The sequence below is a fragment of the Vicugna pacos genome, chromosome 15 (assembly GCF_048564905.1).
Source record: "Vicugna pacos chromosome 15, VicPac4, whole genome shotgun sequence".
Lineage (NCBI taxonomy): Eukaryota > Metazoa > Chordata > Mammalia > Artiodactyla > Camelidae > Vicugna > Vicugna pacos.
In genome coordinates this window covers 6,050,343-6,062,682 of record NC_133001.1, presented here as the reverse complement: position 1 = coordinate 6,062,682, position 12,340 = coordinate 6,050,343, and the positions used below count along the sequence as shown (strand labels likewise).

At 37.6% G+C, this 12,340-nt stretch overlaps 1 pseudogene; it reads right to left on the bottom strand.

Moving 5' to 3' along the window:
- Positions 1-602: 602 nt before the first annotated feature.
- Positions 603-2,296, bottom strand: LOC140685846 (importin subunit alpha-1 pseudogene; annotated as a pseudogene).
- Positions 2,297-12,340: the final 10,044 nt, after the last annotated feature.

The window sequence follows — 12,340 nt, the reverse complement described above, 5'->3', positions numbered from 1 at the left end:
CCAGGGGTCCATAGTGGGAACTTGCTTGACAATGTTCTTTTTATTGTCTTCCTTCCTTCCTCCCCTCACTTCCACACTCCCCTACTGCTGTTTCCTGGGATTACTTTCCAAATGAACCACTTACTTGAGAATTCTTGCTGCAGGGTTGGCTTCTGGAGGGACCCAAATGAAGATAGCCTCTCAAATCACATAACAAATTTGGGTTGAATATAAGGCCTATTTTTATTTCCAGAAGATTCCCTGAAGATGATGTGTTTTCATTTCAGTGGAGCTCTCCTATGCCAGTTACGTGACTTGGATTTGCCCACAGCTGAAAGGAAACTGGGTGTTTGGGTCCTTCATATCTCATTATTTTTCAAACTTGTTTCCAAAAGCCTTGCATTCCTTTTTTTTTTTTTTAAAGAAAAGGGTGGAATTTAATCTTTATTTACAGGACACTGTAAGATATGAAATTCCACGTAGAAATTAGAAACCCGTTGACAGGAGAAGCTTCATACTGTATGTATAGTTTGGAACTGCTCAAGTATAGTTTTGTTGTAAAAAGTGCTATGGTAACAAACCACACGTAAAAGGAGTTCTTAGTAGAGAAACAGTAAGACAAACTTATTCCAAACATAGCACACAACAAACAACTTTACGCCTCAGCTGTACAATCTAAAAGTTAAAGGTCCCAGCAGGGCTGTACTTGGAATGTACAGCCTCCAGAGGTAGTTTCTGGCACAACATTTGATCTTCCTCTTCCTCTGCAGAGAAATACTTCTCAATCAGATTTAATGAAGCTTTGTACACAGACTCATTTTCATGGTTTTGTAGAGCTTCAATTTTGTCCAAACCTCTACAATCTTCAATCATTATACTATGTTTCTCAGTTTCACCTAATTTCTCAGCAGCCTGAAAGATATTTGAAGTGGCATCCAGAGTAACCAGAATAATCTTGGTATCTTTTGCAGTTAAGAGGCTCATCAGCAGTTCTATTATGTCACAATGAACCAGATATATGATCTGTTCAACTGTTCCACCACTTGTATAGTTGGTCACAGCCCATACAGCTTCCGTTTTTGTCTTAAAGTCTGCCTTAGAGAGAACGCCAACAAGGGACGGGACTAACCCATCATCTACAACTTGCTGTATCTGGTCCTGGTGGCCAGCCGTGGTGTTTGACATTGTCCATGTAGCTTCCTTCTGAATATTAGTTTTGGAGTTTATTAGCAGACTGGGAAAGACGGCAAGTGCTCCTACATCTATTACAACCTGAGTCTACTTGTCTGTCCCAATGACAATATTTCCTGTGGCTCTTAGCGCACGGGTCACAATTGGCAGTTCTCTAGCTCCTAAAAGCTTCACAAGTCAGTGTACAACCCCTGTCTTCTTAACCATTTCAGTTCATTCATTTGGACCACCAGTGAGGTAGGAAATGGCCCAGCAGGTATCTGCTAATACTTCTGGATCATCGTGATGCAGGAGATGAACAAAAGTAGGAAGAGTCTGCTCAACAGCATCCAAGGTGGGTGAGGGATTCCTATTGTGATGAAGATTTGAGAGTGTCCAGATAAGATTACATAAGTAACCACGTGCTAAAGATGACATATCAGGAACTGCAAGAAGAGCTAACAGTGGGTCAACTGCACCAGACTTGCTAACCAAGTCTCAAAACACTGAGCCATCACCTGCAGTGTTCCCTAGAGCCCACACAGCTTGTTCACTGATGTAAGCGTGGGGCGATGCCAACAGAGAAATGAATGCTGGGATAACACCACCATCTACCACCGCCTTGGTCTGTTCTGATGTCCTGGAAGCAATGTTAGTGAGGGCCCAAGCAATTCAAACTGAATGGGACTACAGTCAGTTCTGCCCAAGAAGGACACAAATTCTGGAATCAAAGCAGCCTGGATTATGTTGTCTATGAGGGGCTGCTTTTCCCTAGAAAGCAGTTTCCTAGCCGCTTGAGTAGCTTGGAGCTGGCTTTCCAAATTGTTGCTATTTGTGCCTTTGACAATGGCGTCAACAGACCAGTTCGCAGTGCCCTGGTTGTTGCAGTTTTCCTGCAGTGGAGAAGTAGCGTCAACGGGAAAAGAGCTGACATTTCTCCTTTTCAGCGTCTGGTTGTCCTCCTTGGCTCTCCTCAGCTCCACATTAACTTCTGTTTGGTGCCGCCTCATTTCTGTACTGTCTTTCCCCTTGTTCTTGAATCTGTTAAGGTGGGCAGCTGGTGAATTAGCATTCTCATTGGTGGACATGGTTATGAGACAAAGGGAGAAAGCTCCACCGCTGGCTCAGGCTTCCACAGGAGGCAGTGCGGTGCACACAGGCTGTGAATGAGCTGCCCTCAAAACGTCCACCACGGTCAGCCAGAAGATGGTGTGGCCCTTACATTCTTTATTCTTATCTACATTAGCTTTTCTGATATGAGGTTTAATTAATGTATTGCAGTCTATGAGAGAAGCAACGAGCCTGAAATTTAACCAGTCTCCTCCACTTTCTTTTCTTTAATAAGAGGGGTATTTTAGCATTTGGCTAAAACCCATACATTTTTATGTGTAGTTGAAAATATGAAAATAATGAACGAAGGATCTAAACCCCCAAATTAGGAAGGATGATGGCAAAGTACATTTAAGGAAAACATAGTAAACATAAAAGCAGGAATCAAATTAAAGCACACAGAAAGTACAGAATTGGTCAATTAAAGAGAAGATTCTTTTAAAAGATCAGTTATATAAACCCCTGGCAAGTCCATTCAAGAAAGATAAACATAAACTGACAGATTTAACTATGATGACACATCATAACTCAAAGATGCTTTTTTATCACAACTGTTTTTCAATATTGTTCAGAAATTGTTGTCCAGAGTTATCTTAACTTCAACCTGTGAACACAGGTTTTACAAGCAGTGGTTTGTATTGTTTGTTTTTTCTGAGGGGAAGGTGACTAGTTTCCTTCATTGATCTCAGCTTGAAGGAGGTACTGGGGACTGAACCTGGGACCTCTTGGATGCTGAACGTGCACTCTACCACTTGAGCTATACCCTTCCCCCAAGCAGTAGTGACTGTAGAATTTCTAGGTGGGAAAGGCTAAGAGGACATAAGCTTGCAGGATGAGGATATTTGAGACTGGGATTGCCAATGTATATTTTTTAGATACTAGGTACACTAGTGATACAAAGTTAAATAGGTTTAACTGGGTTTCGTTACCATATGAATTCACATAGCCCTAGACAAGAAGTGTAAGTTGTAAACCTATGAGAGGAAAATGAAATACCCAGGATTTTCCAAATTCATGGTACAACAGGGTTCTGTGGATCACGGATTCTATAACACTGTTGTAGGGGATGCAGTGAGGCAGAAAAAAAAAAAAGGAACCAAAAAGAAGAGCTATGCATTTATTTACAAAATAAATCATTATTTTTAGATGATACAATTGTTTCTCTAGAAAATTTAAGAAAAGCAATTGAAAAACTGTAAGGCCAGCTATAACATAATTAGCTTTACAATATATCAGCAAAACCAGTTAAAAATAAGAATAGCATCATATTTAAATACTATAAAATATGAAGTACCTAGGAACAAAATTAATAATAAATATACTGGATCCATATGTACTGGATCCATATGTACTGGATCCAAAAAGTACTCCCAAGGAACATAAAAGAACATATGAGGATCATTTTCAAGGTTATGAAGAGGTTAACTTCTTAATTATGGGTATAGTACGTACATAATTAAAATAATGACAGGAATTTAAAAGGAATTTAACAAAATAATTAAAAAGTTACCTAAGAAACATTCTATTTTCACATTGTATTTTTTGAAATAAAAATGCATATATATTACTTTTGCAAGGAGAAAAAAATACAGCTATGAAAATGCAATGAGCAAATACAGAAAAAAAAATTAGAAAAGAAGTTATATGGGAAGGACTTACCTGATGTGAATATAATATATAAAAAGACTGTGAAAAAATGACGATTAATTTCATGTACTGCCTCAAGACATAAATAAGCAAATCTCCAATGAAGACATACAAATGGCCAATAGGCACATAAAAAAAATGATCTCAGAGCTCTCCCTGGGTGGGGATCCAATAACTCCATTCTTAAAATATATGAAGAGCCATCACATCCTGGAAGGCCCAGGAAAAGGTATTTGGCTTCCATAATTGTTTCAAACTTATCCCATGTTGTAGCGTTCTTGTTCTCAATCTCCATTCACCCATTCCTCAGACATGGTGCTCTTAGGATAAACTCAAAATATGTATTTTTTGGTTTGTCTGATTAAACTCATTTCTATTTCTCCTCTTTCCAAAAAGTTCTGAGGCTGTTAGTAGCAACAAAGCAAATAAAATGGAAATAGTATCAGCTGGAAGGATAATGCACAATGTGAGTGTTGAGTTAAGGTCTATTCAATATCTTACTGAGGACTATAACCCGGGAGCCAGCCTCTCAGCTAGCTCTGAGGAACTCTTCCAAAGAGATAGGGGGGAAGGCTAGTTTATATGTAATTTTTATTAGTGAATACACCCACTTGAGCATACATCTTGGTGAATGATTACTGCTAGTCAAAAAGAACAGTAATCTCAAGTTAATGATTGCAGTGCTTTTCTATGTATGGCAAAATGCAAGAAGTGAGGTTCATTAAAATTCTTCTTGAAAGGCATCTATCTAAGGGAGTGTTTGTCCAAGGCACAGAGCATCTTGTTACAATCTTTAATTTCTTCTGCCTGAATCACAGAGTGCTTGCTTCATCCTGTTACTGCCTTAATCCCTTTGTCTAAAGTGCTGAATGTGCTGTCAGTCAGTGACAGCAGCATGTTAATCTTTGCAGACTTGGATGCTGAGTGAAATGCTCTTTGCTTTTCTTTTGTTTGCCCCTTTTGGTTACAAATTCAAACAAAGTTTGGGAGGCATTTTATGATCAATTTGTCCCATGGCCCTAGGAAGGCTAATTCCCAGGTGAAGACATGATTTCATTGATAGACCGCTTGATGTCCTGTGACTGAACTGGGCTGGTCTAATGGAAGCATAAATGTCCCCGGATCACCTGTTTCACTAGTCTGTTATGGTCCAGGAAATGATTCTCTCTAGAGTTTACACTACTGTAATCAATCTTAATCTTATACAGAATTGTATAGCTGGCCAATTGTTTCTAGTCACTTAGTCATCATTGTTTTGTCAGAAACCCAGTTGCACATAGTGAAATACAAGAAACAACAATCTTGTAAAATAAACAGAATACAAGTAATATAGCTAGTGGCAATAATAAGGTCATAATCATATATGAAAGTCCAAGAAGTCAAGAAAACACTATAAATAATCATACAGGTCAAGTCTGGTGTCTTGGTATAGCTGTCTACTTCTGATGTCATCTTCTTGTCCTAGTGTCTTCTCTGTTGGAGAGTTGCTATAAGGTGAGTTTGAGGTTAGTGATCCTCTCTATAGACCAGTCCAGTGCAGGGGCCCTTTACAAGTGGGAAATATGAACCTAAGAGTCAATTTCCTTTAGTTTGTGGTGCATTAGCTAGTTAAAAATACCTGATAAGGGCCTTTCCATCTAGGCTGGAGAGGGTCCTTTAAATGATGTCTTTTCCAGTATGTGCTCCTGGTTGTAGATCATGGGGTATTTGATCTTCATTGAAAGATAGATTACTGTGGTAAACTATGAAGGCAAGCTTAAAATGTCTTTCAATAATTTAATTAACCTTTGTAATAATGTAACACAGCAACAAGGAGCCAGTTAATAGTGAGTCTTAGGCAGGAAATACCAAACCTTACAGATAATTAATAGCACTAGAATTTAATATACATGAAGGTATATTACTGAAACATACTTTTCTTCTCTAAAATCATCCTCCCTTCCACCAAATGTACCCAAGGTGAGACTAACTTATTTACAAAATAAGTCTGGTTTCTATAAACTTGGCCTGATTGTTTATATAAGTTTATCAAAAATAGCAATTGATCATATAGGTGCTTTTAAATTTGCTTTGCTGGAATTTTTCATAAGGAATCACAGAACTGTAAAAGGTCTTTCACGGCCAGGAAAAGTTGCACCAAAGACTTTTCAGATTATCCTATAATGCCTATGGATTTGAGTGAATTCCTCTCTCACTGAAATCCCCCAAATATCTTGAGGTTCCTACACCTGTCAAGAGGTAACATTTCTTATTTACCTGGTAAGGTTGCTGGGAACCTCATAAGTAAGTTACCAAGCTATATTCCTATAATCAACCAGTGTCAGTGAGCCTGCCTAAGCCCCTCTCTCAAATCCCCCTGAGAGACTTCATACTCGAGAATCTTCTTGAGAAAATGGATGGAGGTCTCTATGTTCTGCAGCTTTTTCTTTCTGTACAGGGGCGAATGCCTACCTACCAGAATAGAAGTCTCTCTATCTTTTCTAAATCTAGGTAATCTGACCTTGGGATAGGCTTCCATCTGTGTAGCAGCAGAATCTTATTTTGAAACTGCTAGGGATGATTTGAAATGAAGCTGGAAACTACTTGAATTAAAATGGTAAGCAGGGCTAACAGGATAATTATGGCAGGGCCTCAGAAGGGCAATACCCAAGGCAGGACACTAGGCATTTGCCAGCTGAGTTCTTCATTCCATTTTCTTTTTTAAAATTTAGGAAAAAATTTAATTTTTAATTTATTTTTTATTGAAGTACAGTCAATTAAGATGTGTCAGTCTCTGGTGTACAGCACAATGTCCCAGTCACTTCATCCCATTTTCTGACGCTTCCTGCCTGCTCTAATAGTCTTCTGTTCTCTTCTTGTACCTGGTCTGATTGGTTATAATCCCCTGTGCGGCCAGGTTTAGGGCAGGCAAGGTGGGAAAGAAATGGATTTAAATGAGCTACTACAAGCTACTGAATATATTTCCCTACGCTATACAGTACAAATCTGTTTATCTATTTTATATATACCTGTCAGTATCTGCAAATCTCAAACTCCCAGTTTATCCCTTCCCACCTCCCTCCCCCCTGGCAACTGCAAGTCTTATTTGGCGATTTACTTTGCTCTAAGACTGAAGATCATAATGCTTATCAAGGCCCATAAAGGTGTCTAAGATTCTCTGCCTCCCTTTTTTCCAGCTTTGTCTTCCATTACTCTTTCCTCCCTCTTCAAGCATCCAGGCACATTAGCCTTGTGTTTTCAGTGCCTTGAATATGCCACACTCCCGCTTATCACAGGCTTTTCTCTGTGTCGTTCTCCATGCTTGACACCCTGTTTTGTTCATTTTATTGGGTTAACTGTCATCCCTCCCCAGGGCCTTACTTCCTCAGAGAAAACTTCCCTGGCATCAAATTCTAGGTCCAGTTCTTTTATAACAAGCTCTCATATAAAAGCTTTTTTCCCTTTAATAGTCCTTATCCCAGTTTTTAGTTTAATCCCTCTTTTGTGGGATATTTAAAACAAAAAATAACACGTCTTCTCGTTAAGCTGAGAGCTGCTTGCAACTGGGAACCGTGTCTGATTTTACTGCCATTGCATCCTTGATGATCAGCACTGGGCTGATTTTGTGTGGTAGGAGATTTTGTATTGCAGGAGATCAAAGAGTGAATGGGTGAACAAGGCACTCTCAGTCCTGAAAGATGCTTCAAATTTCTTGTCACAAAGACCACTGGAGGTTACTTCTAGAATACCACAGTACCAATGGGGCTTCTATGGAAGTTACTAATGCTCTGTGAGGGAACATTTCCAGGGGTAATGTTTGTAAGTGTTTGTTGAAAGAGTGAGTTTCAAGGAATCTCACAATTAGCCCTGTTCTGATTATGCAGACAAGAAAGGTCATCTAGAGAGTCTACACCCCAGCTGTCTATCACACTCCTGGTGCTGCCTTTGGCATCACAGCGTCTAATGGAACATACAATGTTTGTTACCTAAAGAGGAAAAAAATTTGAGGTAAGTCTCTTTACTTCTGGTAAAAAGAAAATATATCCAACTTATGCTGCTTCTGTCTTTTTTATTTCACCCTTCTTTCCTCTTTCCTTCACTGTGCACATGAGCAACATTGCTCTGGCAAATAGATTTCCTCCTTTACTTGAATATGAATCCGAGTTCATATGAGTTGAACATAAAGGGAAAGTTGTAAATGATCGAAAAAATCATCAAGTTGAATTGAATGTTCGGATTCTATAAAAAATAAAGTTTGTTCACATAAAATTCAGGGAAAACAAACAATTCCATCCCGAGCTGGACAGAGTTCAACACTGGTGTCTCCCAGGAGTTGGCAGCTTTGGCACATGTTTAGAAATTTGAGGAGTGAAAATTTTGTACTTCAATTCTGGTTTTGAAAACTTGCATGAAGGAAGGTTCAGGCAGAGGAAAGGGGTGAGTGGAAGTTAGTAAGCTTCTTTATGTTTAAGGGAGAATGTTGGAATGTTGGAAGGAGACAGTAGGAATGGGGACTCAGGGTGGGCAAAGTTGAGAAATAGATTGAATCATCACCTCCTTTTACATTTCCTTCCTGGCTCTGACCCTGGGCCTTGCCCCTCATCAGCTTCTTAAGCACTGTTCTTTGAGAGTCTACCGAGACTAAGTAAGGCCAGCCTGTGTGTTAGGAAGTCCCTCCATTCACCTGCTTATAATTCATCCCCTTCCTCATCAACTTTCCAACCTGTTGTCTGCTGAACAGAAAAACACAACCGGAAAGTTGAGGGTTATATTTTATTTGGGGCAATCCTGAGGACTTAAGCCCAGGACACAGCCTCTCAGATAGCTCTGAGGGACTGTTCCAAAGAAGTAAGCGAGGAACCAGGATACGTAAGAGTTTTTGCAAAACAACAACAACAACAGCAGCAGCAACAACCAACCAAACAACAAACCCACACCCAACCCCAGGTAGTTGGAACATCAAAAGATTGTCATTAATTAAAGAAAAACAGACATCTTAAGTTAATACGTTTAGCACTTTTGTTTTTTACATATGGGAAAATGCAAGAGTCTGGGCTCATTTAAATCATTTCTTTGATATGCACCTTAACTATGTAGGACCAATATCCTGTTTTTGTCCACCCTGAATCTCCTCAGGCTACATAGTTGCTAGGCAGCTGCACTGGCTGATGGCTTGATGGCTGCAACATCCTGTCTTCAAATACTTGCATAAGGCATTCAGCAGAGGCCCTCTTTCTGAGCGTACAGGTTAGATTCAGAGCAAGATCATTATTATTTTTATTAGCCCCTACATATTAGCTCCTGGTTTTACTTCATGTTGTGTGGGCTCAGCTAAACCTATTGATTTCCTTTAGTATGTTTAGTTAATATTGTTGGATAGGCAGATTTATATAACCTGTCTTACAGTACCAGGCAGGGGAAGCAGTCCTCAGTGAAACATGTCTATCCTGAAATATAATTAAGCAAAAGAGATGTAACCATCTTATATAAAGCCCATTTAAATACACAATTTTTTAAACTTTTATCTCAGTTCTACCAACTCCTTTGCCTTAAATTTTAGTTTCTATTAGGGCTCCATTAAAAAGCCTTAGTCTTTTTAAAATTACAGTATAATCAGTTTATAATGTGTTAATTTCTGGTGTACAGCATAGTGATTCACTTATAAATGTATACATATATGTATATGTGTGTGTATATATATATATATTCCTTTTCATATTCTTTTTCACTATAGGCCATTACAAGATATTGAATATAGTTCCCTGTGCTATACAGTAGAAATGTTTATCTATTTTATATATATTAGTATCTGCAAATCCTGAACTCCCAATTTATCCCTCCCTACCCTATTTCCCCTCTGGTAACCATAAGTTTGTTTTCTATGTCTGAGTCTATTTCTGTTTTTCAAATAAGTTCATTTGTCTTTTTTTTTTTTTTAAAGATTCCACATATAAGTGACATCATATGGCATTTTTCTTCCTCTTTCTGGCTTACTTCACTTAGTACCACAATCTCCAGATCCATCCATGTTGCTGCAAGTGGCATTATTTTATTATTTTTTTATGACTGAGTAGTGTTCCATTGTATATATATATATACACCACATCTTCTTACTTCTGTCATTTGTTGATGGATGAGGGGCATGGATCTTTTTGAATTAGTTTCCTCTGGCTATATGCCCAGGAGTGGGCTTGCTGGATCATAGGGTAAGTCTATATTCAGTTTTTTTTTTCAGGAATCTCTGAACTGTTTCAGGGAAAACATAATGGCTGCACCAAACTACATTCCAACCAACATTGTAGGAGGATTCTCTGGCATTTATCATTTGCAGACTTTTTAATGATGGCCATTCTATCCACTGGGAGGTGATACCTCATTGTAGTTTTTCTTTTTTTTAATGTATACTTATGTTTTTGGTGGGGGGAGGTAATTAGGTTTATTTATTTATTTCTTAGAGGAGGTACTGGGGACTGAACCCAAGACCTCATCCATGCTAAGCATGAGCTCTACCACTTGAACTATACACTTCCCCCATCATTGTAGTTTTGATTTGCATTTCTCTGACAATTAATCATATTAAGAATTTTTTTTCAGGTATCTTTTGGGAAATTTTGTCTTCACTGGAGAAATATTTACTTAGGTCTTCTGTTCATTTTTGGAGTTTTTGTTGTTGTTGTTTTTGTTATTGCACTGTATGAGCTGTTTGTATATTCTGGAAAATTAAGTCCTTGTCAGTTGCATCATTTGCAAATATTTTCTCTCATCCTGTATGTTGTCATTTTATTTATGGTTTCCTTTTCTGTGCAAAAGCTTTTCAGTTTAATTGGGTCCTATTTGTTTATTTTTGCTTTTATTTCTATTACTTTAGTGAATGGATGGAAAAAGATATTGCTGCGATTTATGCCAAAGAGTATTCTGCTTATGTTTTCCTCTAGGAATTTTAGAGTAGCTTCTCTTACACTTAGGTCTTTAATCCATTCTGAGTTTATTTTTGTATATGGTGCTAGAAAATGTTCTAATTTTATTCTTTTACATTTAGCTGTCCCATTTCCCAGCAACACTTATTGAAGGGCTGTCTTTTCTCCATTGTATATTCTTATCTTCTTTGTCATAGATTAATTGACCATAAGTGCATGGGTTTATTTATGGACTTTCTATTCTGTTCCACTGATCTATGTGTCTGTTTTTGTGCCAGTACCATACTGTTTTGATTACTGTAGCTTTGTAGTATAGTCTGAAGTCAGGGAGCATGGTTCCTCCAGCTCCATTCTCTTTTCTCAAGATTATTTTGGCTATTCAGGCTCTTTTGTGTTTCCATGCACATTAAAAAATTTTTATTTCAGTTATGTGAAAACTTCCATTGTTAATTTGATAGGTATTGCACTGAATCTGTATAAGGCCTTGGGTAGTATGCATGCCCTTTATTTTAAAGTCATTTGTCTGATGTTAGCATTGCTATCCTTGCTTTCTTGTCATTTCCATTTGTATGAAATATCTTTTTTGTCCCCTCACTTTCAATCTATGTGTGTCCTTTGCCTTAAAGTGGGTCTCTTGTAGGTAGCATATTGTAGGCCCTTGTTATATTATCCAATCTGCTACTCTATGTCTTTTGACTGGAGCATTTAATCCATTGATATTTAAAGTAATTATTGATAGATATGTATTTATTGTGTTTTTAAACCTTGTTTTCCAGTTAACTTTGTATTTCTTCTTTGTTTCTTTTATTTTCTTTTTGTTTTTCCTTTCTTGGTTTAATAATTTTCTTTTGTGTTATCCTTGAGTTTTCTTCTTTTTGGTTTTTGTGACTATGTTGTATGTTTTTGATTTGTGGTTATCCTGTTTTTCAAGAATATTGACCCATTACTATACCTACTTGCCTTAGAGTAGTAGTCATATAGGGTCAAACACATTCTTAAACAAACAAACAAACAAATAAAACTACATTTTTACTCCCCTCCATCATATTTTATAATTCTGGTGTCCTCTTTTACATCTTCATGTTTATTCTTTTGCTATTCATTGTAGTCATTGCTTTCACAATTTTTTTTTATTTTTAAAAATCAATATACTGATTTACAGTGTACAGAAATAAGTGATTTATCTTCCAATTGTGATCTTCTCTTTCCTATGGATTCCTGCTTCTTTTCTATTTAGAGAAGACCTTTTAAAATTTCTTCTAAGATTGATTTAGTATTGCTGTATCCTTTTAGTTTTTGCTTGTCTGAGAAATTCTTTCTCTCTCCTATTCTAAATGATAATCTTGCTGGGTTGACTCTTGTAGGTTGCAGGTTTCTCCCTTTCAGTCCTTTGAATATATTTTGCTACTCCCTTCTTGCCTGCAAAGTTTCTGTAGAGAAATCAAGTGATGGCATTATTGAGGCTTCCTTGTAACTAACTCTTTGTTTTTCTCTTACTGCCTCTTGCTCCTCTCTTTATTTTAACTTTTGTCATTTTG